General features: G+C 54.8%; 1 protein-coding gene across 2 annotated transcripts in view; it reads right to left on the reverse strand.

The window, feature by feature from the left end:
* The window catches only part of NACC2 (NACC family member 2), a 76700-nt gene extending 48983 nt beyond the window's left edge, over positions 1-27717 (reverse strand). The window contains exon 1 of one of the 2 annotated variants that reach the window (XM_087418777.1): positions 27597-27717. The gene's annotated coding sequence lies outside the window, so the exon portion shown is untranslated. Of the gene's footprint in view, positions 1-26970; positions 27200-27596 lie in introns of those variants that run through there. The other variant, XM_087418778.1, reaches the window with a different exon arrangement.
* Between the last annotated feature and the right edge of the window lie 270 nt (positions 27718-27987).

Below are 27987 nucleotides of genomic sequence, written 5' to 3' on the forward strand. Positions count from 1 at the left end.
CCACGTTCATGGATTAGATCTAACATTGTTAAGACAGGAATATTCCCCAAATTGATCTACAGATTCAATGCAATCCTAATCAAAATCCCAGCTGACATTTTTGCAGAATTGACAAGCCAATCCTAAAATTCATACAGAAATGCAAGGGACCCAGAATAGCCAAAACTGAAAAGAAAGAACAAAGTTGGAGGATTCATATGTCCTGATTTCAAAACTTACTACAAACCTACAGTAATCAAGACAGTGTGGTACTGGTATAAGGACAGACATATAGATCAATAGATAGAAGGGAGAGTCTAGAAATAAGCCCATGTGTCTACGGTCAACTGATTTTCCCACAAGAGTGCCAAGATCATTCAATGGGAAAAGAACAATCTTTTCAAAATGTGGTGCTGGGACAACTGGGTATCCACACGTAAAAGCATGAAGTTGGACTCTTACCTGACACCATATACAAAACTTAACTGAAAAATGCATCAAACACCTAAATGTAAGAGTTAAAACTATAAAAATCCTAGAAGAAAATACAGGAGTAAATCTTTGTGGCCTTGGATTAGGCAATGGATTCTTAGATGTGACACCAAAAGCACAAGCAACAAAAGGAAAAAAAAAAGATAAATCAGACTTCACCAAAACTAAAAACTTTTGTGCTTCAAAGGACACTATCAAGAAAGTGAAAAGACAAACAAAGAATGGGAAGGAATATCTGCAAATCATATTTCTGATCACAGACTTGTATCCAGAATATATAAAGAATTCTACCAACTCAACAATAAAAAGATAAATAACCCAATTTTAAAATGGGCAAAGCATCTAAAGAGACATTTCTTCAAAGAAGATACGCAAACGTCTAATATGGACATGAAAAGATGCTCAACATCATTACCCATTAGGGAAATGCAAATCAAAACTACAATGAAATAGCACTTCACATTCACTAGGATGGCTATAATAAAAAAGACAGATTAAAAATGCTGGTGAAGATGTGATGAGAATGTAAAATGGTCCAGCTACGTTTGGAAAACAGTCTGGAAGTTCCTCAACAGGGTAAACATAGAGTTACAGTACGACCCAGCAACTCCACTCCTAGCCATATACCCAAGAGAAATGAATACATATGTCCATGCAAACACTTGTGCATGAATGTTCATAACAGCATTATTCATAATAGCCAAAAGTGGAAACAACCCAAATGTCCATCAATGGATGAATGGATAAACAAAATCTGGTCTATCCATACAATGGAGTATTATTCAGCCATAAAAAGGAATGAAGTACTGATTCATGCTACAACACGGATGAACCTCAAAAACGTTATGCTAAGTGAAAAAAGCCAGATACAAAAGGCCATACGTTGTATGATTCCATTTATATGAAATGTCCAAACAGGCAATTTACAGAGACATAAAACAGACCAGTGGTTGCCTAGAGCTGAGAGCGGAGGGGCTTAGGGAGGGACGGAGGGAACGGGAGTGACTGTTAAAGGGTACAGGGTTTCTTTCTGGAGTGACGAAAACGTTCTAAAATTGATTGTGGTGATGGCTGCACAACTCTGAATGGACTAAAAACCACTGAATTGTACACTGTATGGGTGAATTGTATGGTATGTGAATTATATCTCAATAAAGCTGTTATTTCAAAAAGAACAAAAAAAACTACAGATATATCAAAATGAAATTTAAAAATGTTCAAGTGACCCACAGGAAATGAGGTTTGATTGATTTTTTTTTTAATTTATTTTTTTTTGTGAGGAAGATCAGCCCTGATCTAACATCCGTGCTAATCCTCCTCTTTTTGCTGAGGAAGACCGGCTCTGAGCTAACATCTATTGCCAATCCTCCTCCTCTTTTTTTTCCCCAAAGCCCCAGTAGATAGTTGTATGTCATAGCTGCACATCCTTCTAGTTGCTATACGTGGACGCGGCCTCAGCATGGCTGGAGAAGCGGTGCGCCAGTGCGCGCCCAGGATCCGAACCCGAGCTGCCAGTAGCGAGTGCAAGCACTTAACCGCTAAGCCACAGGACCAGCCCAGGTTTGATTGATTGATTGACTGATTGATTGATTGATTTTTGTGAGAGGAAGATCAGCCCTGAGCTAACATCCGATGCCAATCCTCCTTTATCCTGCTCTTTTTTGCCAAGGAAGATTGGCCCTGGGCTAACATCCGTGCCCATCCTCCTCCACTTTATATGGGAGACCACCACAGCATGGCTTGACAAGCAGTGCATTAGTGCACGCTGGGGACCCAAACCTGTGAACCCTCGGGCCACAGAAGCAGAGCATGCGCACTTAACCACTGTGCCACTGGGCCGGCCCCAAGGTTTGATTTATTTTATCAAAAAAAATAAAATGGTATACTTAAGTCCTGACACATCAATAATTCCATTAAATATAAATGGCCTAAACAGACCAATTAACAGACAGAGATTGGCAAAGTAGATTTTTAAAAAATTACCCAGGGGGGCCAGCCCCGGTGGCCTAGTGGTTAAGCTGGGCACGCTCTGCTTCAGCAGCCCAGGTTTGGTTCCTGGGTGCAGACCTACACCACTCATCTGTCAATGGCCATGCTGTGGTGGTGGCTCACATACAAAATAGAGGAAGAGTGGCAACAGATGTTAGCTCAGGGCAAATCTTCTTCAGGAAAAAAAAAATTATATGCTGTATACAAGAAACTGACTTCAAAATAATGATATAGGCAAGTTGAAAGAAAAGGACAGAAAAGATAAAGCATGCAAACATAATCAAAAGAAAGCAGGGGTTGCTATATTAATATCAAATAAAGCAGACTTCAGAGCAAAGAAAATTATGAGACAGAGGGGGACATTTCACAACGATGAAAGGGTAAATCACCCAGAGGACACGGCAATCTTGTGTGTGTACCAGTCAACAGAACAGCAAATATATGAAGCATAAACAGACAGAATTAAAAAGAGAAAGACAAATCCAAAATTATAGTTGGAGACTTCAACAACCCTCTCTCAACAACTGACAGAACTAGACAGTAAATCAGCAAAGATATGGAGAACTAAACAACATCAACCAACAGCACCTAATTGCCATTTACAGAACCATCCACCCAACAACAGCAGAATACTCATTCTTTTCAAGTGCCCATGGAACTTACACCAAGACAGGCAATGTCCTGGGCCATGAAACAAACCTCAAGAAATTTAAAAGATGGGGCCAGCCCCATGGCGTAGCGGTTAAGTTTGTGTGCTCCACTTCGGCAGCCCAGGATTCGCAGGTTTGGATCCAAGGCACAGACCTATGCACCGCTTATCGAGCCATGCTGTGGTGGCATCCCATATAAAGTAGAGGAAGATGGGCACAGATGTTAGCCCAGGGCCAATCTTCCTCAGCAAAAAAGAGGAGGATTGGCAATAGATGTTAGCTCAGGGCTAATCTTCCTCACACACAAAAAAAGAAATTTAAAAGAACTGAAATCATACAAAGTGTGTTCTCCAACCACAATGGGATCAAACTAGAAATTAATAACAGAAAAGTAAATCTGGAAATAAACAATATACCTCTAAGCCATCCATATGTCAGAGAGGAAGTCTCAAGGAAATTGAATTGAAGGAAAAGGAAAATACAACATATCAAAACTTGTGGGACTCACTTAAGAGTGAGAGGAAACTCTATAGCCCTAAGTGCATGTACTAGGAAAAAAAGAAAAGTTTCAAATCTAAGTTCTCATCTCAAGAACCAAGACGCAGAAAATAAACTCAAAGCAAGCAGAAGAAACGAAATAATGATAGGAGCAGAAATCAACGAAATTGAAAACAGAAAAACAATAGAGGAGGGCCGGCCCCGTGGCTTAGCAGTTAGGTGCGCGCGCTCCGCTGCTGGCGGCCCAGGTTCGGATCCCGGGCGCGCACCAACGCACCGCTTCTCCAACCATGCTGAGGCCGCGTCCCACATACAGCAACTAGAAGGATGTGCAACTATGACATACAACTATCTACTGGGGCTTTGGGGGAAAAATAAATAAATAAAATTATTAAAAAAAAAAAAACAATAGAGAAAAAAAATCAATGAAACAAAGAACTGGTTCTTTGAAAAGATCAATAAAATAGACAAACTTCTAGCAAGACTGACAAGAAAAAAAGAAAGAGAAGAAAAATTAATTATCAATATCAGTAATGAAACAGGGGCTATCACTACAGACCCCACAGATGTTGAAAGAATAATAAGGTAATAATACAGACAAATTCACACACACAAACCTGACAGCTAAATTAAATGAACTAATTCCTAGGGGGGAAAAAACTACCACAATCCACCCAATATGAAGCAGAGCTTTCTAATAGCCTTATAACTATTAATGAAATGGAATTTGTAATTTAAAATTTCTCAAAAAAAAAAAATCTCTAAGCCCAGATGGTTTCCCTGGATAACTCTACCAAACATTTAAAGAAGACTTAATACCACTTATACACAGAAAATAGAAGAAGAACACTTTCCAATTCATTTTATGAAGATAGTATTCCTAGTCCCTCATGATATAAATGCAAAAATCCTTAACAAAATATTAACAAACAGAATTCAGCAATATATAAAAAGGATTATACACCATGACCAAGTGGGATTTATTCCAGGGATGCAAGGCTGGTTCAACATTTGATAATCAATCCACGTAACCCAACATATCATCAGACAATAAAGAAAAGAAAAATCAGACGAACATACCATTCAATGCAGAAGAAGCATTTGATAATAGTCAACATCCATTCATGATAAAACCTCTCAGAGAACTTCCTCAAGTTGACATAGAACATCTACAAAAATCTTACAGTTAATGCTCTCTCCCTGAGACGGGGAACATGCCACTCTTACTCAACTCAGTGCGATAAGCCAAGAAAATGCGTTGAGATTGGAAGGGAAGAGATAAAGCTGTCCCTGTTTGCAGATGACAGGACTGTCGATGTAGAAAATCCCAGGGAATCTACAAAAAAACCTCCTACAACAAATAAATGAATTTCTCAAAGTCACAGGATACAAGATAAGTTGTATTTCTATATACTAGCAATTACCAAAATTAAAAATACAATACCATCTACGATCACTCAAAAAATATATCAACATGTCAATCTAAGAAAACATGTACAGGACATGTGTGCTGAAAACTACAACTTGCTGATGAAAGAAATCTAGATTTAAATAAACGCAGAGGCATATCGTATTCATAGATTGAAAGACTCCACACAGTTAAGATGTCAAGTCTCCCCAAACCAATACACATGTTTAACACAATTCATTTCAAAATTCCAGCCAGATTTCTTGCAGATAAAGGCAAAATTACTCTAAAATTTATGTAAAAAGGCAAATAGAATAGCTAAGGCAATTTTGAAAAAGAATTAAGCGGGAGGAATCAGTCTACCTCATTTCAAGGCTTACGATACAGTTACAGTAACCAAGACTGCATAGGGCTAGACGTACAGATCAACGGAACAGAACAGAGAATCTCAAACAGACCCACAACACGTCCAACCGACATCTTACAAAGACGCAAGAGCGATTCAGGGGAGAAAGGACAGCCTTCTCAGCACGCGGTCCTGGAGCAACTGCTCCTCCCGAGGCAAAAAACATGAATCTCAACCCTAACCTGACACCGTACACCAAAATCAGTCCAAATGGATCCAGAGCCTAAATGTGTAACTTCAAACTAGAAAAAAGCAAAGGAAGATATCTTCGGGATCCAGGGCAAGGCAAAGAGTTCTTCCATAAGGAAAAACTGCTAGACTTCACTTTATCAAAACTTAAAACTTCTGCTCAGCAGAAAGAGCCTGTTAGGAGGATGAAGAGACAAGCTGCAGAGTGAGAGAAAACACTCACAAACCACATATCTGACAAAGGCCAATATTGAGACTGTAGCAAGAAGCCCCAGATCTCAACAGCAAAAAACCACCCAGTCAGAAAACTGGCAGAAGACGTGGAGAGGCACCTCACCAAGGGGACACAGAGATGGCAACGAAGCACACGAAAGATGTCCACTACCATCAGCCAGCCGGGAAACGCAAACTAAACCACCGCGAGATGCACACATCCCCATCCGAACAGCTAAAACCAAAAAGAGCAGCACCAAAGGCTGGGGAGGCTGGGGAGATGGGTCACTTACAGAAACGGAGACCAGATCAAAGAAGCTGGTATGGGAGGGACGTGGGGGCGGCCCTAAGAGGGCAGCCCAAGGGGTTCCCAGGAAGGGTGCCCTGGGTCTCAGTATTACCTTTAATAACAGCTTTATTGAGATATAGTTCATACACCATAACATTCACCCCTTTCTTTTCATGGTCAAATAATATTCCACCACCTGGATATACCACTTTTTATTTATCCATTCATTCCGTACTGTTCACATCTGCACGCGAATCCATTAATTTTCTCAAAATAAAGAGTTAAAAACAGTAGCTGTATCAACTTAAAATATCCCAAATCCTTGTTCAGTATAACATCCTACACTGATATTAAATTAATAAACAATGTTTAGACACGGGCTAATTCTTTTTTTTTTTTTAAAGATTTTATTTATTTATTTCCCCCCAAAGCCCCAGTAGATAGTTGTATGTCATAGCTGCACATCCCTCTAGTTGCTGTATGTGGGACGTGGCCTCAGCATGGCCGGAGAAGCGGTGCGTCGGTGCGCGCCCGGGATCTGAACCTGGGCCGCCAGCAGCGGAGCGCGCACACTTAACCGCTAAGCCACGGGGCCAGCCTGATACGGGCTAATTCTAAGTGTCGGATCAAAACACTGATCAGTGAGCAGAGCTTTGAAACTTATGCTCTGGCTTCTTATTTGCATCCATCACAGATTAGATGAACACGCCCTCGGCCACTTTAACAAGGTGTGAAAGGCACGTGTGTGTGTGCATGGACACACGTGCATGCGTGCTCGTGTGTTGGAGGGATCCTGTCAGGCGGGCCCTGGGTTTGCCCGAAGTGCTAGGACGCTGTGTAACACGAGCAGGTCTCCATCATCTTCCTCTCGTCACCTGCAGGTCTTTACTAAAAGGCCTTAATAAAATGGGGACACCAGCAGGTGCTCCAGTGGCCAAGAAGTGTGACTACAGATCAAAGGATAGCCAAGGGGGTGTTTGTCATCACGGGAAAAAGAGGCATTTTGTCTTAAAGTTAAATGTCTGGCTGTCCCTGAAGGTGACAGGATACAGGAAGATGCAACACTCAAACGGACTCAGGGAAAATTGGAGGAGGTGTGCAGGAGTGATCTTTACTTCTCTTGGTTTATAACACCTGTAAATGTCTCTGCAAAGAAGCCACAAAATGTGAAAATTCTGGCACAATTCGCTCAGTTTTTATGGGTTTATTACATAAGATAATCTTTTAAAAGGTGCTTATGAATCTTTTACTGCCAAGCGTTGTATTCTTGCAAAACTAGAGTCTGGTGCTCTGTTACGATGCGCCTGGTGCTGGAGTGTGGACTGTGCCCGGAAGAGGAGGCGGCCAAAGGCTCTTCACCTTCTGCCCTGACAGCGGATCCCGAATCTCCCCAGAATAATCTGGCGCTTTACGTGGACGACATCACATCCTTGATTTTTTTCTTTTTAAATTTCTTCACTTCGGGCCGGCCCCGTGGCTTAGCGTTTAAGTGCACGCGCTCCGCTACTGGCGGCCCGGGTTCGGATCCCGGACGTGCACTGACGCACCGCTTCTCCGGCCGTGCTGAGGCCGCGTCCCACGTACAGCAACTAGAAGGATGTGCAGCTATGACATACAACTATCTACTGGGGCTTTGAGGGGAAAAAAAAAGGAGGATTGGCAGTAGATGTTAGCTCAGAGCCGGTCTTCCTCAGCAAAAAGAGGAGGATTAGCACGGATGTTAGCTCAGGGCTGATCTTCCTCACAAAAAAAAAAAAAAATTTCTTCACTCCCTAAGCAGTTAAGGTTCTTACAAAGGTGTTACTGATTCCTAAGATTACTTAATACACTGTATTGTCCCTCAAGTAATAGACAGCCAGGCTAAAACCATTCATTGTTCTACCTAATTAAGAGTCCACATTTCTGATAATAAGACTGACTTCGCCTTCTCCACATCAGACCCTAAAATAAATGAATTGGGACTTTACATCTGACCCTTCTCTATAGTGTCCTGGAGGGCCCACAGTCAACCACAAACATCTGTTTTCAGCATCTGAATGCTGAAGTTCAGGGAACGCTGGCTTTATTTGATTGCCCCGTATCTCTCGACTCCACAGCAAGACCTGCCCAGGAAGAGGCACCGAATCCAGAGCCGCCTTCCCGGGTTGACCTTGACCCCCCTCATCAGATGTAACTCTCGCACACTCCATTCCTGGGGCTCCAGACTGGTCTCCATGCTCACCATCCATTTATGCTCTGACTCTGGGGGAAACAGCGATCACATCCCCATGCAACAGTCCCCTGCGATGCCCCGTACAGGATTTGACTTCCTCCAGGCTGGCACTGCTCGCTTCCCTGTGAGATGAGCAGATTCCGTCTGGTCATCAACCAGTGGCTTCTGCTCCCTGGAAGCCGCAGGCCAGGAACAGGGCTGTTCACAAAGAGGCACATCCTCGCCCTCTTACGTCTCCGAGGGGGCGCCCTGCACAGGCTCGCCCCTTAGACAGTGTCACCCCACCAGGGACAGGGACCAGGTCTCCAGACCCCTTCAGGTCCACACCATCCGAGACGGGGAGAGAACCGATGAGCGAGACCTAACTGTGGGTGTTCGTCTTGGAACAGGGGAGGAAAACCCTTCCTCTTCCTTCTCGACCCACCTCTAGCCCCCACGTAGCAGACTCGCTTCTGTAAACCACAAGATACATTCTGTACGTGGTGCGTCTTCTCCCCAAGGCCTCAGAATTCAGAGAAAAACACTTTTCTGGAGTCTCTCTACCTTTCCAGGCAACGTAACTATCTGCAGCGGTTCCCTAGGAATCTGGCCTCCTTTGTGTCCTGCTGGAGCTGGACAAGCTGACTGCGCGGCCGAGACGGAACCCGGGGCGCGCCACTGACCGATCCCACGGACAGGAACTGGGCTCCGGAGGGAAGGTCGAGAAGAGCAAACAAGTCCCCTCTGCAGGAATGCAGCTACCGAGGACGGGCTCCTTAGGAAATGCCCAGAGGGGGGCTGCCAGCCTCACAGCCGCACAGCCGCCCCGGGCTCCCTTCACTGTGGTGTGTGACAAATCACACAGAGCACAACGAACCCGCTTTCTAAAACTACATGTGGAGATCACTGATGATCACAAAGGGATGCTAAACGATTATCAAAAACTTGGAAACAGGGCCGAGGCCGAGTGTGTGCCCTTCCAGGTGAGGGGAGGGACTGGACCGCCCAGGATTGCGGCCTTCCGAGGCTTACCTCACACCTCTGTCTCATTTGCTATTTGATATCGATTACATCCCAGACTCGGTGACGTGTTAACTCTTACATCCGTGCCCAAAGGAGATGCAACGATATTTCTGTCCCATAGCAGAGAGAACCCCAAAGGGTCTGGTTTTCTTGCCCTGTGGGACATTAAGCAGTTTTGCAACTAACTGAACAATCTGAGTCCAACATTCTTTCTTCAATGACCATAAATACTCGGTTCCTCAAATCCTCTTTAAGCCAGCTTTTCAGCTCACACCATGGAATATTATTCAGCCTTAAAAAGAAGGAAATTCTGCAATATGCTGCAAGCTGGATGAACCTGGAGGACACTGTGTTCAGTGAAAGAAGCCGGTCACAAAAGGACAAATACTGTGTGGTTCCACTGATCTGAGGTCCCTCGAGGAGTCAACCCACAGAGACAGGAAGTGGATGGTGGTGTCGGGCTGGGGGAGGAGGTGGGGGTGAGTGTTTCATGGGGACAGAGCTTCAGTTTGGGAAGATGAGAGAGTCCTGGAGACGGATGGTGGGGATGGTTGCAGAATCATGAAAATGTACTTACCACCACTGAACTGTGCACTTAAAAGTGGTTAAGATGGTCAATTTATGTTACTTGTAATTTACCACAATTTAAAAAAATATCAGGTTGTACTTGATGAGAACTACATGTGAGAGGCACAAGCGTCAAGCTTCGAGAACAGAGAAGAAACGTGACCTTTTGTCAAAAAGGTCCCAAATGAGTCGCAAACAGCACCAACCACTAGGGAACTGTTGACAAGCTGTATTTCGTTAAAATTGAGAATTCAGAAGCCCAACGTTAAGAGTGCAGAGGCAAAGAGAAGGGGATCTGCGGAGCAAAGGCCCTGTGGCAGGGTATCTGAAGAATTCTCTGCCTCAGTCAAGAAAGGGCAACTCAGAGGGGTGGGAGGGAGGGAGGCAGAAGTGGTGACAGGGCTCACAAGAGTGTCCCAAAGGCAGCACACCTGGGAAAGGCGGCAGGGCATAGCCACAGGGAATGAGAGGACCCCCGCCCAGGCGCTCACCCAACACACACCCAGAACCTTCTAGCAGGGGGGGCTTCAGAATAGCCCCAAAGCAGAAACGACCCAAGAACCCACAACAGATGAGATACCGAAAATGTGGACATGGGACAGCAACACCAACCACCCAGAACCTTCTATAACCACACTTGCCACCTGGACACACTTGAAAGTCACAGCACTGAGAGGAGGCGGGACCCCACTCCACTCACATGAGATTCGAGGACAGTAAACTCACCCAGGGGCTGCAAGTTCAGCTGGGGGGAGGGGAGAGGGTCTGGGGGCCACACTGTCACCGTCACTGTCACCCTGGTCACAAAGGTGTGCTGGGTGCATAAAAATAGACCCACTGGTCCCTTAGGATCTGCGCATTTTCTGTCGGCTGCACGGCCAAGTGTGCTTCAAACATCCACTTCTACAGTAATAAACGGTGAGCGAAAAGCAGTCTGAGAACAGAATGATGAATTTAAATGTTGGTTTGTACTTCCCTACACAAAAGTGTGCTTTAAAGGTCAAAATCAGGTAAATAATATCATTCTATTCATAGTCTTTTGACCATAAAATTTTCAGTATGTATCCAAACAACCCGTGTGCAAGTTTTAAAAAAACAATGTTGGGGAGGCAATGCCCACCACAGATACTGTGTCACAGGCCCAGGGCCCAGGCACACCCCCACCCCGCAGTGCGGCAGACCAGGTCTCCCTGGACCCTCACTCCCCTCAGCCCAGAATCCCCAAGACCTCAGTCCCCTTGACGTCAGCATCCAGTTTCCATGAGAAGGCAGGACACACCTGGAGGGGCCCTAAACGATCCCACGTCTTGTTTCAGTGGCTTACATTTCCAGGTCCTGCCCACCATTCTTAATGTAAGCTCAGGAGAAATATCATTTTCCCTTTTTCCAAACAGGGAAACGAAGGATCAGAGGGGGAAGGAACCTGCTCACTGGCCCGGGAACTAGAACCTGGATCCTGAGAGTGGACGTGAGGCCTCTTCATCCACAGACAGGACTCCAGGAAAAAGTGCGCCTGGACCAAAAGCCAATGAGGGCACACAGGCCAGAGGGACCCACCCCAGCGCCAGAGAAGCGGGGACAAGGCCCTGGCTCAGGGCCCTTGGCATTGGCCACATCGGGGCGCAGCAGAGCCCACGGGTGAGGGCCGCCACGGTGGGTGGGACCGTGAGTCCCGTCCCAGCAACCTGGGGACCAGAGCACAGCCCACTGCCCAGTCTCCGCCTCCTCCCGGAAGGAGGATGCACAGGGCCCTAGGTGGCAGGGAAGCTGCGGGGAAGGCTGGGGGCTGCACTCCTGAGGATCATTTGCCCACGAAGCCCCGAGAGCCAGGTGCCACCGTCGCCACCAACCGGTGCTGTCACGGCGCTGCAGCCGCCGTCGCACCTCTTGGTTCGCTAACGGTTCCCCTGGGAGCACTGAAGGTAAATATGTTAATTCGACTTCAATCGTGGCTTTTTAAAACAAAGTGCACACCACATTAGTTCAGGGCACAGACCTGAAAACCACTCACGTGTGTCTGAGCGTCCCGTCTGGGGCGAGCGAAACCAAGAACATGAGGGGCCAAGGGGGGCACAGAGGGAGGAACAGGGGGCTGCGGGGCCAAGACTGGGGGGACTGAGACCAGGGGGCCAGAGAGGGGCACAAGGTGGGGCCCCACCCACTGGGTCCGCAGACACAAGCTGCTGCACCCACCTGAACCCCAGGAGGCCAAGCCCCGGGGGACCAGCCACCATCTGGCTTCCAGGCAGGGGACGCTTCCCACAGCATGAGGCTGGCCCGCAGGGGCCAGGCAGGTGCAGCAGAGCCTGCAGACCCCAGGCTGCCCAGGACCCCTCGGGAGGGCCCGGCTCCCTGTCCGTCAGCCCGTGACCATGTCGAGGTTCTGCCTGGCAGTAGGACCCAACCCAGGACCCCACTCCTCCTCCCCTCCAAGTGGAGAAAGCCTCAGGCCACTGGGAGCTGTGGGACCCTCCTCCCTCTATGGCCAGGGGGCTCTGTAGGGGACCCACGTGGCCAGCACTCCCAGGACGTCAGGCCATGGCGGGGGGGACTAAACCGTCAACTCCACAGCCAGTGGGTGGACCGCCCCCAGCCCAGACTGCACAGAATTAGCCAACAAAGGACACGTCGCTGCTTATCTTATTTTGGGGATGGATCAAGTGTGCGGGGGGCGGATCTCCTCTCCAGACACACAGGGGGTGCACCCCATACCACAAGCAAAAGGGGCCCGGGTCGAGAGGACACCAGCCAGACTCCAGAACAGGGCGGCCTGCGGGGGCACAAACTCAGGCCGGCCCCGCTCGGGGCCAGGCAAAGCTGCCCCCACACACCAGGCAGGTACCACAGCCCTCCAGAGGGCACACTTCGGGGGGGCGGGGCCGGAAGTGAGAGAGAGGCAAAAAGACCACGTTTCTGACACTAGTGTTAAGCTGACTTTTAAAATTTAAGTAAGTAGGGCCGGCCCCGTGGCTTAGCGGTTAAGTGCGCGTGCTCTGATGCTGGCGGCCCGGGTTCGGATCCCGGGAGCGCCCCGAGGCACCACTTCTCCGTCCAACGTGAGGCCGAGTCCCACGTACAGCAACTAGAAGGATGTGAACCTATGACGTACAACTATCTACTGGGGCTTTGGGGGGAAAAACTGAATAAATAAAATCTTTAAAATTTAAGTAAGTAACCACCCTGCTGCATTGTTAATCACCCCAGGACAGCACTTCTGGGCCCCAGGCGGGCACTGGGAGGTCCCCCGGGTCCCTCCCTCTGGCACAAGCAGCCGTGACCCCGGTCCCAGGCAGGCCCAGTCTCCACGCCAGCTTGGGCGGGAGCCAGCTTGTGGGGCTCTTCTCAGCTGCCCGCAAGCAGCAGACAGGCCTGAGGACGGCCTAGGACAGCGGCCAGCCCCTCCCTGTGCCCTCCAGGAGGCAGGGGATGCTGCTGCTGCTCGGATGAATGGAGGTGATGGAGGAGCGACGATCTGGAACACCACGGGGTAAAGGATCTCAAACAGTCTCAGGGAAAAGAAACAGGTTCATATGTATTCATATGTTCTAAGACCGATGAGGGATGCGGGAAAGAGTTTCCAAGCAAATCAAACCGAACTCGGAACTGAGACGGCCACCTTGGACCTGCCAGGCCCCCAGGCTGCTGGAAACCCAGAGGGCAAGAGCCAGCCAGTCGACACGGGCAGCCAGCCCCCCAGGGACTCTGAGCAGGTGGGGAGACGGCGGGTCGGGGGTCAGCCCGTGAACTTGGCCCACCAAGTTAACCAATGACCCACAGACATCAGTCCCCAGACAATCCAAGCCTCCAAGGCCAGACAGGACAGGACAGCCGCCCGAGGCTGGGGATCGCACCTCCTCCCAGCCAGGAACCCGGCGAGCGCCGCTCTCTGTGCGGCGGGCGGTGCCCTGGGAGGCGGCAGCGGGCGCGCACCGTGGGGCATCCACGCACGGGCGGGTGCACAGGGCATCCGCTTCCACCGCGGGCTCTAACGAATTCCCTCATGAGGTTTCCTGGAAATCAGTGACTGCAATGTAATCACAGCTGCTGGGGCTCCAAACAAGCCCGCTCAGTGGCTCTGTTCGGTTATAATTATTACGAAAGCGCAGTTAGGAAACAGTGAGGAGGAACCGAAACCTTTAGGAATACACACGGGCCAGTGGACGGGCGGCCCCACCTCTCGGCCATGCCCTCACCCACCACCCCGCCAAGGACAAGGACACACTGCCCCTTCCTGCTGGCCCCTAGTGGAGCCATCTCGACCCAGGGTGGCAGCCCCAAGTCCGCCCTGACTGAGCTCCGTCTCCCTGGAGGCACCTGGCCCAGGTAACCAGACAGCACCAGGAGGGCAGGGCTAGGCAGCTGGTAACCACCACTGCCCACAGGCTCCTGCTGTCTCTGCCCTGCCCCGCCCACCTGGGGCCACACCCTGGAACCCCAGGAAAACCATCACTGGGCACAGCTACCACTACACCCTGCTCTGCTCTGCACCCCAACTCCTCTGGGCCTTGTTTCCCCATGAAATAAGGGGGCTACCAGACATTTCCCAAGACCCTCGGCCCTGGCATGACCTGCCAGAGGGTCTGGGCCAGCTCGTCACCAAAGCAAGACAATGACTGCCCAGGAGCCACAGGGGCCTGAAAAAGGGCGAGTGCCAGCGCTGCCACCTCAAGACTGTGCCCGTGGCCTTGAGCCAGTGGCTGGACCTCCCAGACACCCAGTTCACCCGCCTCCTCCTGGTGCCTGTGAGGTGCCCACGGGGGTACAGCGGCCTGACTCCCTGGGGAACGCTGACTGATGCTCCGCCCCCACCGTAAAGCGCCGGGCTTAGCCCTGGAGTTAGCCGAACAAAACAAAAGAGGAGCCCAGGCGAGGCCCCGTCTCCCCTCAGGCAGCCTCCCCTGCAGGCACCCGGCCCCACTCCTGAGGGCCCCAGGGGGAAGGCCCCGCAGGCCCGACCCCCAGAGACAGGCCAGCGGGACCAGCTGCCCGGCCCCTGCACCTGACACCCCTCGGGGCCAGCAGGCCACTGCAGAGCCCCAGCCCCCATCACGTGTGCCCACCATTGCACCCACGGGACAACAGTCCCACCACCATACCCAGTCCTGGGCCTTTGCTTACTTCCCTCTCCCCACAAGGAAGACTCGACGTTTGCCATAAGTGGTCGATGTTATTTTGCTAATTTCACATCATGTGTGGCCACTTGATGACTCGGATTTCATGCTGATGCCTCAGTCCTGTCAAGTTTCGGACCGAGAGGAACAATCCCGCGTGTTTTATGGCTGCAATAACTTCTACTCCATCAGACAAGCGTGCTGAGATGGACGTGATCAGATGGATTTCCTCCTGTTCCGGTGGAGGATGCGCGGGCAAACAGCCTCGCTGGCACCGGGCTGACACCACACAACCCTCATCCTTGGCTCCAGGAATGGAGTCATCTCCCCCTTCCCCATCCCCCCAACGGAGAGGAGCCCGAAGGCCAGGCAGCCGGGCTGGGGGTTCAGAGGAGCCTGGAAGGAGGTCAGAGGGCCGGGGGCCCACCCCGAGGTCCGGAGACACAGGACCCCCCGCTGCTCAGGGAGACAGCGTTATTGCTCCTTCCAAGACTGGGGCTGTGAGGGGAGGAGGAGGCGGTCACCGAGCACAGGGAACAGGGCAGGTGGACAATTTGGGTGTCACCCCTGTACTGGGTTGAATAGGGTCCCCCCAAAATTCATGTCCACCTGAAACCCCCAAACGTGACCTTATGTGAAACAGGATCTTTGCAGATGTAATTAGTCAAGATAAGATGAGGTCTTACGGGTGTCCTCAGAAGAGGGAAACCTGGACACAGAGGAGAAAGCCATGTGACGACAGAGCCGAGACGGGAGCCGTGTGGCCAGGAGCCAAGCAGTGCCCATACCTGCCAGCAACTGGAGGAGGCAGGAGGGATCCTCCCAGAGCCTCCGGAGCAAGCGCGGCCCTGCAACACCTCGACTCGGGGCTTCTGGCCTCCAGAACAGGAGAGCATCAATTCCTGCTGTTTGAGACCATCTGGGAAATTCACAGGACCCCTACCCCACCAACACTGACCTCAACCCCTGCTCTGAAGGATGGGGGACCTGCTGGTTTTGGACAGATCTGCTCAGACTCAGACAACATCTGCCAAGAACCCGGATGCCCTGGTGCAGCTCCGGGTCAGGGGGGATGGAGGGGACGCAATAAATGGGCTAAGGAAGCCACTTCTTCCCGACCCCGCCTCTCTTCTCGCTCATCATTGGCAGGAAGGGGACACCAGACTTGGGCACACTCCTCACCTATTTCATCCTCTGCACAGAGCCTCAGAGCCCAGAGGAGAGCGGGCCAGGGGCCAGGGCTGGGGCAGTGACAGCACCAGCCCAGTGCCCGGCTCAGAGCTTCTCGACACGGGACACCAGAGGGACATGGTGGCTTACGGCCAGGACAAGACCCCCCCCTTTCTGGGGGCAGTTCGTTCTGATGTGACCCCGATATCACTGGTTCAGGTCCCTCGTCACGCAACAGCTTCCCTGCTCCTGGCCCGAGACCCAAATCCTTCCACACACACAAGGTCCTGTGCAGCCCACCACCCACCCCGACCCCTCCTGTATCCTGCCCCAGCCCCACGCACACCCCTTGCCCTGCCCACAGGCCCGGCTGCTGGGGTGGAGTGGGGGGAGCTAGAAACACACGCATCAGACAGGAACTTCTCCAAAGGACTAGACGCAAAATCTGACAGGTGCCACCTCCAGCCGACAAGACAGTCGCTGCCCAAGACACACTGCCGTGTATCACAAGCTGGCCTCAGACAAACCCAGACCGGGGGCCTTCTGCAAAACTGGCCCAGACTCCAGAGTCAACGTCACGAGCGCCAAGGAAAGACCATAGAATGTTCCAGACTGAAGAGGCCTAAGAGACACGATGAGACTCAAGCAGGTATGAGCAACCACGTTCACAGTGGCACTATTCACAAGAGCCAAAAAGTGGACACAACCCAAGTGTCCACCAGTGGATAAGTGAATAAACAAGATGCAGTCTATCCACACAATGGAATATCATGCAGCCTTGAAAAGGAAGGAAGTCCTGACATGTGCTACAGCATGGATGAACCTGGAGGACATTATGTTCAGTGAAATAAGCCCGACACAGAAGGACAATCCTGTAGGACTCCACTCATACGAGGGCCCTAGAGGAGTCAAACCCATAGAGAAAGAAAATAGGATGGTGGTGCCGGGGGCTGGGAGAGAGGATGGGGGTGAGTGTTTAACGGGGACAGAGTTTCAGTTTGGGAAGATGAGAGTCCTGGAGATGCTGGTGGTGATGGTTGTACAACAATGAGAATGTGCTTGATGCCACTGAACTGTGCACTTGAAATTGGTTAAGATGGTAAATTTTATGTATAAGTAACTAGAATTTTTTTTAATTAACAGACTCGGCAAGCGCCTAGGACGTGGACTCCACTCCAACCCTCCAGCTGTAAAGGACGTCCTGGGGGTGAGACCTGGCCGGGGCACTCCGAGGTTAGCAGGGCCATCACGGTGACTGCTGGGGCTGGGGCGGGGGTGGGCAGCAGGCAGACCTTGTCGCAGGGAGACAGGCTGAAGTCTGCACGGGTAACTCACTCTCAGAAGGTTCAGGAAAAAGCTCTTCGTTTGGGACGTGCAGTTTCTCTGTGAGTTTAATATTTTCATCTTTTACCTTTTCCTTAAACATCAGAACCCAGGTCCCCAGCTGCCAGTGCCGTGCAGTGGGGGAGGGGGCTCCTCAACCCCACCTGCTGCTGGGCACGTTGCCTGTGACAAGTAGGCCCCGGGACCCCAGGAGGCTGCCTCTAGGACCTCGGGCTGGGGAAAACCACGTCACCGTGCCCCCACCCCCAGAGGGGGGTGTCGGATCCTGGGGAACCCCGTGCCCCCTGGGGTCCATCTCAAGCCCTGGCCAGACACTCTAAAAACCTTCAACATGAGTCTCTGAATGTGGCTGGGACCCTCCCCAGGCCTTCTGAACTTGAGCAGCAAAAGCACACCGTCCACCTTCCCGAGAGAGCAGCCCCACACTGGGCCCTGGGGAGGGGGCACGGAGGAGCATCCCAAACACCCCAGAGGCCTCCCAGGCAGAGCTGGGGTCCGACTCCCCAGGATGCTTGGTGGGGGGACTTCCCATTTTCCTGGGTTATTAGGAATCTGACAAGAGGCTCAGAGCAAGACCATAGGGCTGCCCCCCACGACCTCGGGAGCCCTCCCTTCTGTCGTCCAGCCTGGCCCAGCCGGGCAGTCATCTGTACCAGTGCCCAAGCCTGGTCTGCTCAGCTTGGAGAGCTGGGCAGGAAGAGGAGTGGGGAAAACCTGGGGGACCCCGCTCCACCACCAGGAGAGGCGCCAAGGGCCACGTCACGACCCAACAGAGCCGGCCCCCCGCTGACACACCCATGCTCGAGCCCCGACAGCCGCTTGCTTCATGGTCCCAGGGCTGGGATGGGGGGCCCCCCAAGGCCCGGGCTTGTCTGGACCCCAAGGATGGTACAGCCCCTCGGCTCCCCCCACATACTGCCTGGACATTGTGGCCCACCAAGACCTGTCCTGGGGACCCACCTCCTCCCGCTATATCTCTTCTCCTCTCATTTTCTCTTTGCCTTGGTGTCTTCGTTATCTCCCCTGTATCTCACGATCTTACTTTTCCTCTTGGGAGATGGAAGAGACACAAGGAAGGAAGGAACCAGAGGCCTTGGTGGCCTGAGCCTGTGCTACAGTGTGGGGCACAGCCCAGCCCTAAGGACTCCACTGCGAGCAACACGCCTTCCAGGCCCCGTCGCATGACACGGAGGCGTTGACTAAACTGGGTTACGATTAACACAAATTCTACCTCCTGTCCCAAAACTTACGTAACTGCAGACACTGTCTCAGGAAAATCTCCTCGTCAGTGGCCCCGTTTCCCACCCTCGACCCCAGCTTTGCTCCTGAAAACAAAGCTCCCCCTAGCCTTCCAGACTTCCCAACTCCGCCGGCCCTTCACACCCCTCTGGGCAAGCACAGGGCTGAGCCAGATGGCCTGTCTCAGCGAGGCCCACCTTCACTTTCGAGACAGCCCCCTGCCAGGCACTAAAGAGTTTCTGTGCCTTCCCCCGCCGCAGCAGGTCAGATAGTGTCCCCCAAAATTCAAGTCCACCTGGAACTCTGAATGTGATCTTATTTGGAAATAGGTCTTGGCAAATGTAACTGGCTAAGGATCTGAGATGAGGTCAGACTGGATTCAGGGTGGGCCGTATGTCCGATGACTGGTGTCCTGAGAAGAGGAGGGAAATCTGGAAACAGACACACAGAGGGAAGACGGCCCTGTGACAACAGAGGCAGAGACGGGAGCGAGCGTCTACCAGCCAAAGAACGCCAGGGACTGCGGGCACCACCAGAAGCTGGAACAGCAGGACTCCCTCCCGGAGCCTCCAGAAGGGCTCACCCCGACCACAACTTGCTTCTGGGCCTCTGGCCTCCAGAACCGCTGAGGGAGCACACTTCTGTTGTTTTCAGCCACCAGCTCTATAGTCATCTGTTCCTCAGCCCCAGGACACTGACACCTCCCCCCAGCTTCTCCCCTCGACAGGCTCCAGGGCACTCATGTCCTTCCCCCGCCTGTCATCTCCACGGCAGGCGGACACCCCCGCCCTCCTGGAGCTACAGACCCCACAGGAACCCCCAGAGCAGCGTTCACACAACGGGGGGAGGCGGCAATGGGAGGGATGAGCCTGGCGGGAAAAGGAGCAGGAGCACCAGCTCGTGGCGGGCAAGGCTGACGGGACCCCTCCCAGGCACGGAGTGTGCGAGGCGGCTTTCTGGGGCCGCCCCGTCAACGAGAAAGTGGGATGCGCCCCCACTTCCGCTTCTCCTTTAACGTTCACCATCTGCTTCCTCCACTTCACATGCGGGGAGACTGAGGCCCAGGGTCCCACAGCAGCACAGTGAGGAACGGGGTTCAAGGCCCACAGCGACGTTTGCTCCAAACTCTGGCTCTGCAGGCAGTGGCCGCGTGGCTGAGGACGGCCCTAGACGCCCCCACAGGGGTCCCGGTAACTGTGAAGGCCCCGTCCAGTCCCAGCTGCCCCCAGAGCCCTGCCTCCTCCTGCCCGAGCTGCCCTGAGAGACACAGAGCCAGGTGCCCTGCTCCATGACCTTGCCCATTTACAACGACCTTCACGGGAAGTACAGGTGGTCACATGGAGGACAGATGACGGCCGGCACTGGGCCGCTACACTAGGCTTCTACGGTTGCCAGGTGGATGCTATTTCTGAGAACCCACAAATGGGTCCTCTTGCTATGTGGGATCAGGGATCTTTACCCCAAACTTGCTCTGTCCATCTTCCTTGTTACTGCGGGACAGAGAGAGCATTTGGAAAGAATCTTAAAGCCAGAAGACTACAGCACCCCCCCCCCATCAGGACCAGCTGGGGGGCTGCAGGGGTGGGGGGACTCACTACCCTTGGTAGTGAGCCATCAGAGGGAGCCATCTTCAGAGTCCACTCAGTCTCTCTCCCCAAGGGCATGGGTGGGAGCGGGCAGTCCAGCCACAACATCAGATCCAACCACGGCCCACCGCTTTCCCTCTCAGGGGCTGCCCGGAGCCCCTGGAAGCAGCAAAGCCACAATGTTAAGTCAGTCAATAGGATCGCCTGCTGTACCAGGAATGGGGCAATCTGCAACCTCAGTCCCTTCCTCAGGGACTGACAAGGGCTCGGGGCTCGTAAATCCCCAGGTCCAGTTACCGCCAGAGGCTGTCACAATTGGCCATAACCACCAGGTTAACTGCCATGATCACAGTGGCCTCAGATAAGGTCCACGTGCCCTGCCAGGCCTCCTCATGGAGGCAATGCTCACTCAACAAACACCATGGAGCCCGGTGGCAGGCTCGGAGGATGCGAGTGTCCAGCTCTCATCCTGCTCCGAAGCCTGCACTGGGTCCGTCCTGTCCCTCTGCTCCCCATGTCCCTCCAGAGACCCCCTGCCACAGACAAGGGGCAAGGGCCCAGTGTGGAGGAAGAGGACAGACTCAGCCCAGTGTCCTGAGATGTAGCCCAGGGACCGATGCTGGTGGGTCCAGGACACAGAGGTGTCGCCCCCCAAGGGACCCGCCCCATGCCCCACGCGCATCCCGGGAGAAGGTTTCCCAGCGAAGCCAGCGGGCAATTTGCATAATATTCTTTGCAAGTTAATATCAGCCTCTGATAATGATCTCGGCATAGCGCGGAGCGCTGAGGCGGCTGTTACAACACTAAGTAATCATATTTTAAATTATGTTTCCCTTTATAGAAAGGTGTTGCAAAAACACACAGACACGAAATCTGTCTGCCGCAGCCCCACTGCCAACCACCTGACCTGCTTCGCAGCGCGACGGTTGTGGTTACAGCACTGGGCCCACTGAAGACGGCCCGGCCAGCCAGACCCAGAGGCCACAGGCCACTCCAGGACCCCCCCAACCCGAGCCTCTCCCAGGCCAGGGGACCCTTCCAAACAGGGGCGCCACGCAGGTCTGAACCACCACTGGCTCCGGCCACAGTCAAGGGCAAGTCCCTGCAGAGAAGTTCACGGGCACCCACTGCCCACTCTTGCCAGGAGTCCCGACTGCCCTGGGAGTAGGTAGGAGGGGCTCCCCCTTCCCACACCAGCCTCATGCTGGAGACCCCAGCGCCCACGAGGCCCAACTTCCATGCAACATGTGGGGGACTCAGAATCCAGAGAACTCAAAGCTCTTTAGTCTTTGGAGCCACGGGAACTTCCATGCTGCACGCAGGCCGGGCCTGGGGCGCTCCTGTCTCCCCCTCACCCAGCGAGCGCCTGGGGTCGGCGCCCTCTCCCCAGGAAGGTGAGCTCAGCCTCGACTCTCGCACATCCACCCCGACTGCGGGCCCCACGCACACCCGACAGCTCGGGAGGCTGTGCCGTCGCAGGTGACCGGGTCCCGGTGCCCACGGCGGTGGGGCTTACACAGACTCGGGCACCCAGCACCACCCACTCTCGGTGTCCCCCGGGGAGACAGGGAGGGCAGGGCCCCAGTGGATGGGCCCCCACAGGGAAGCGGGGAGGAGCAAGGCTGAGAGCTCAGAGGGGGGCTCCGACAGAGGAGGCCACGGACCCCCTTCTCCCCTCTCCTTTCTCTCCATTTAGGAGCCAGGGCCACCATCAACCTCTATTTTCTTAAAAGCCTTTTTTTTTCTTTTTTATTAAAAAAAAAATCCAATTTAGCACAAATCTCTCAGCAGGGGTCAGTGTGGAATAAGAATAGCCAGAGTTAATGGACATGACACAGGCAAGATTAATGCCTAAAGGGTTTCAAAAGTTGTATGATGCAGATTTCATTAACATTTTAATTGTAATGTATCTTTTTAATCTTCTCTCACCCTAATGGCTTTATATCCAAAAAAAAAAAGGAAGGAAAAAAAAACTGCTGACAACAACAAAAAGTATCAATATACAAAATTTAACAAAGGCGCTTAGCAGTGCAATGGAAACTAAATTAAATGAGCAAAACTATGTTAACATTGTGATTTTTTAACAGCACAGAAGTTGGGAATGCAGCAAAGGCTGTTACTTCCCCCTTCTCGGCAGAGACAGGGAGCCCGAGGAAGGGAGCCGGCAGGGCACACACTGGGGTGGAGAACTGCAGCCACAGGGGACGCCCCAGGGAGACCCCAAAGCGGGGAAAGACCCAGGACAACTTCCTCTGCTCCTGACCCCGAGGGACAGGGGAGCGGCCTTCCTCCAAAGACCACCCCAGGAGCACCAGGCAGGCCCCGCCCCCTCCCCACTGGCCCTACTCCAGGCAGCGTCCAGGAGATGGAGGGAGGGAGGCACTCTTCTAGAAAACACCAGCCATCAGGCTCTGGTACTGTCGGGGTGGGGAGGGGACATCTAGGAGTGTCACCTTAATTAGAGTGGCATTTTGTGGAGGGCTGGGGCTGCAGACAGACAGCCCGCCCCCACTGTCCACAAGGGAAGGAGGGAGGGACACTGGTGGCTCCGGCCGACGGGGCAGCCACATATTACTGCCTCGAACTTTCAAAGATGGTGTCTCAGGAAATACACTTGGCCCTGACTACCAAGGGCCCAGGAGATTTTTATTTTCAATCAACAAACACCTGTAGAGCACCAAGCCTGTGCCTGTTGCTGTATCTGATGCTTTGCCCCAAAGCCGGATGCCCTGAGCACCACCCCCCCAGGTCCAGGCCACCCTCAGGGACCTGGTGCTGAGCCTGGGGGCCAGCCAGCCCTGGGCCTGGGATGCAGCCCCGCAGCTGGGCTCACTGCTCACCCCAGTGACTATATATGGGCACTTTCAGGCCCCTGCCGTCCCCGCCCCCGGCCCTGCTTCCCAGGCTCACGGCAGGCGCTGGGCGGGCCCAGGAGCTCCCAGCCCATCCATGGCCATGTGCCCTCCTGGATGCCAGGGCCCAGGGCTGAGGGGGAGGGGCAAGATTCCTTCAGAGAGACCCAGAGCCAGCCTCTCCTCCCCGTGGGACCAAAAACAACCTCGCCTCGGAGAAAAGCATGCCTCCATCGTCCACAGAGAGCGAGAAACAGCCTCCCCTTCAAGGGGCGTGCGCCCCTCATTGGCTACAGCCCACTCCCAGGGAGAGGGCGTCTCAAAAGGCCCCCCAGGCCCAGCCCAGCCAGCATGGAGGCCCCAGGCCCGGCCTGCTCACCATCAGCCTGGCAGCACCTAATAAGGAAGCTACTATGTAGCACTGCAACACACAGGCCAGGGTGGGGCTCAGAGAGGGTGAGTTTCCCATCCAAGGTCACACAGCCTTGGGCTGGATGTGACCCGGGGGGGGGGGGGCCCTGGAGCTCCTGCTCCAAACTGCCTCCCTGCCTGGACCCAGGTCCAGCCAGCAGAAGCCAGGGGTGGGGCAGGGCCAGAGAGCCCAGGGCCACAGTCGGATTCCCTCTCCGTTCCTTCTCCTGCTCAGACACACTCGCAGGCCCGGGCAGGGGTGACACCCCAGCCATCCTTGTCCTCACGGGGGCTGCCCCCACTCTGAGGATGCCAACCACAAAGGCGGCCCCCAGGGAGCCCATCAGCTGCAGGCAGCCCTGCTCCAACGTTCACGTCCCAAACGTCTAGGACCATCACTCCACACCCCTCCATGTCCACCCGCCGGAGGCCTGCTGAGACCCTCACCCACAGGGCGCCCGCCTCCAAAACCTGAACTTTAAACGACAAAGGCCAGAGGCCACGGCAGAGGAAGCCCAGCTCCCAGCCAGCGAGCAGCTGCAGGTGACACAATGAGGGAGCTCCGGCCAGCCGGGAAGCATATTTTGCAAATGATCTCATCGAGAGCCAGGCCTGGTGAGAGCAGGGATTTGCTAAAAGAGAAACAGAGGTCGCCAGGATCCCTGCCTGGCTCAGGAGGGCTCGGGAGGCGAGGGCAGACGGGAGCTTAAGCGGAATGCTTTCCCCAGCCAGCAGCTGGACCCCCGGAGCCCAGATCCCGCGGGGGCGGGGGGTATACTCCAGTTACACCCGCCGTGGCTCTGGACACACAGAAAGGGAAAGTAAACCTGGGGGGGGGGGCGGCGGCAGAGGAGGCCACACAGGCCTCGCCCAGGGGTCACAGTGTGGGGGCCGCACACATCTCCGAATTGGGGTGCAGACAGGAGTAGAGACTCTAGCTGTAACCCTAAGTTCCAGCCCCACCTGCAAGCACCTGAGGCCAGACTGCTCACCTCCGGGAGGACCAAGGGGATGCCAGAAAAGCCAGACAGGCTGAGTGCTCAGAGATGGGGCGTCGGGGTGGGGGAGGGACGGGACCACAACAGAGGGCTGGGCTGTGCTCTCTGCGGACCCCGCAGTCAGGTGGGCCCGGCTGGGGCCGGTGAGAGGCCCAAGTGAGCCAGCCCTGAACAGGCCCTGACACCTCTCACTAGCCCCTAGTCAGACTCCAGACCCAGCCAGACTTGACAAGCTCCCAAAGTGGGGCCAGCTCTGTGCAGCGGCCACCCCCACCAGGAGCAGCTTGAGGTCCAGCCAGGGGCTGGTGGCCCCTGTCCCTGCCTTGGGAAAAACCCTCGAAGGGCACCACACCACAGGGATTCGCTCCCCTTCAAAACATCAGCCTGGAAGGCCAGCCCCAGGGTCCTCAGCCCAGGGACCCCTTGGAGACACTGGCCATGGGAATGAGCCAGGCCCAGGCCAGCTAACACTACCCGGAATTGGAAGGCAGCTTGTCCTGTCCCAAGAACCCAGCCGTGGTCAAACTTCCCAGTGTGTCCACCACCCTGGGGTCTCTAGAAGGCCCTGGTTCTCGGGAGAAACACGCTGGAGAGTTCAGGGGTGAGGGGCCCGGGCTAAGGTTCAGCAGACATTCAGCACACTGCCCCCAGCCAGGGCAGCTCAGCCCACCCCCACAGCCCAACAGGACAAGAGACCCCAGGGAGGAGCCCAGGCAAGAGGACAGGGTGAGCTGGAACGGGCAGATGGGCGCGGACCGCAGAGGAGGGCCGGACAGCACTTGCTGAGCTGCGGTGGAGGGAATGAGGCCTTGGGTGGCTGAGGCTCTGACATGCTTGATGGCAGGTGCCGAGGACCGTGACGGGAGGCCGTGTCCTGTGCAGCCCGTCCCCAGCCCTGATTCCTGGGAGCACAGACCTCAGAGGAAGGGGTGCAGGCGGCACCCTGGGAACACTCTTGAAAAGGTCAACGCCACAGTTCTTACCTTCCTTTCCACAAGGGGTACCTGCCCAGCCCATGACGCAAGCCAGGCACAGGACCCTAGAGGGAGAGGTGCAAGAGAAACCCAGGCCACACTTGCCATCGTCATTGCCCCCTTACATGAATAATGCATGCTCATGTTAGTTGGAAAACAGGGAGAAGTTCCTGTTTTCCAACGAGCCCACCTCCCACAGAGGGTCCCTCCAGGCGTGCCGGCACACCCTCCAGCACGTCTGCCATAAAGAACCTGGAGACATTCCCGTGCAGCCTAGCGGGGCCTGGAGCCCCCATGTTTAGTTACGGCACGAGCACTGTCACCTCTCCAAACGTTCTTCGGGGGGACTAAACGGCTCTGGAGTAGAGGATGCACCAAGCCAGCTCACAGAATCAGCATGGTATCAGACATCTCGCCCAGCACCGTCCCCACCCTGGGTGTGACCACTGAGAACAGATCCCTGGCTGCTAAGAAGTGACAAGTGATATCTTGTTCTACTTCTCTGCTCCTTCTAGATAGCTCACGGAAGAGCGGGAGGCCAACTACCTTGGGTCTTGCCCGCAGGCCCCCTGGGAGGGACGGGCCGCACAGAGGGCCAGGGGAAAAGGCAGAGGGCAGTGCCGGCGGCCTGACCCTTCACCTAACTCCTTCCTGCCAAGCCTCATCTGTGAAATGGAACCAATAATCGAAGCTCCCTCTTCTGGAGGCCTCGTGAGGCTTAAATAACATCCGGCACAGGGTGCTGAGAACCACCTGCGCTGAGAACCACCGGGCAGTCCTACTGCCATCATCTGGGCAAACCCGAGGGAGGGAGGGGCGGGGAGGCAAGGGGGGAGGGGTAAGGGGAGACCTGAAGGGAAACCCAGACCAGATGCAGAGGAAGCAGGGGGGGGCCTGCTGGGGGGCACAACAGTGAGCACCCAGGATGCTCAGAAAGACCAGAAGGATGGCTGCCTCCTGCCTCCCCAGGCCCAGCCCCCTAGGGCACACAGGAGGGCTCGGCTAGAACGTGCAGCCAGGGGACACACAGCTGGGTGCCCAACAGGTCCCAAGAAATACTGCTAGAAAGAAGGAGCCCAAGTGCCCATGTGGGCAAAACATCTTGGTCCCCAGACCCTGAAGAGGAGGAAGAAGAGGAGGAGGATGGGGGCAGAGGAACAGCCTCTGAGGCCAGCGCCAGGGGTTGGACCGACGGCAAATCCACAGGTTTAAAGGGCACCAGAAGAGAGCTTGCAGTCACCAGTCCCAAGACCGAACTTCTGAGGAGTCGGGAAGAGGGGATCTAGAGGTGACCTCTGACCTCATGACCCCCCCCCCACACCATCCCAGAGTGGTAAGAGGTTAGGTCCCCGCCTTGGCCACAGGGGGTGCGCAGCAGGCTCGGAGCTCACCTCTGAGCTTCCTGGAGAAGGGGCTTGGGCCCCGAGACCTCCGCTCCGCAGGAACACAGCAGCGGACGACAGGTGGGCGCCCCCTCCCAGGGCAGTCGCCCCCGGTTCTCCCAGATCTGACCTTACACGAAGGAGGAACGGGGGGCAGTGGCGCCCCCGAAGGGGGCCCACCGGGGCCGGGAGGGAGAGGCGCAGGGCCCGGCAGATGCGCAGCCGCGCGGCCGGCCTCGGACCCCGGCCCGGGAGGGAGGGGTGTGTCCCCTCGGCCCTGGCCCGCGGCCGAACACGCGCGGACTTCCCCACCCGCAGGGCCGGGCTCGGTGCGGCCGGTCGGGGGAGGCCGAGCGTCCCGAGAAGCCCGGGGGAGGGAGACGCCCAGGGCCGGGGTCGGCGGAGCGCGCTGCCCGGCCCCGCCGGGTGGGGCAGGTGCGGCCGGCTCGCGTCGGGTCGGCTCGGGGCGCCTCCCCGGGCCCGGGCCCGCCGGCCCCTCCGCCCGGCCGGGCGCGGCGCGAACTTGGGCTGCGGGCGCGGCGGGCACTGCGGCAGGCGGGCGCGGCGCGGGGCAGGGCGCGCGGAGTTCGCGGGAAGTGCGGCGGCGGCCCGGCCGCGGCGCGAAGTTGGCGTACCTGCGGGCGCCCGGCCCGGTCCGGCCTGCGGCAGCGGCGCCGCGGCGGCAGGAAGTGCTCGGCGGCCCCGCTCGGCTCACATGGACTTTCTCCGGCCTCGCCCAGCACCGGGCGGCCGGGGGGCGGGGCGCGGGGAGGCGCCGCGGGCCGGTTAAAGGGACAGCGCGCCGGCCGCGCGCGCGCGCACTCGCCGCCAGGTGGGCGCCCCGGGGGCGGGGGAGGCGGGGCGGGGCGGAGCGGGCGGGGGGGAACCCAGGGAGGCGTAGGGGGCGGCAGCTGTGCCCTTCCGAGCTCCCGGCGTCCGACCCTGCGCCGGGCACTGGCGACCGGGGCTCCGACCCGCACCCTCCCCGGCCCTCCCGTCCCCGCGCGGACCCGCTAAGCCCCGGAG

The sequence above is a fragment of the Ceratotherium simum genome, chromosome 29 (genome assembly GCF_057802395.1).
Source record: "Ceratotherium simum simum isolate JZ-2026a chromosome 29, ASM5780239v1, whole genome shotgun sequence".
Classification (NCBI taxonomy): Eukaryota; Metazoa; Chordata; class Mammalia; order Perissodactyla; family Rhinocerotidae; genus Ceratotherium; species Ceratotherium simum.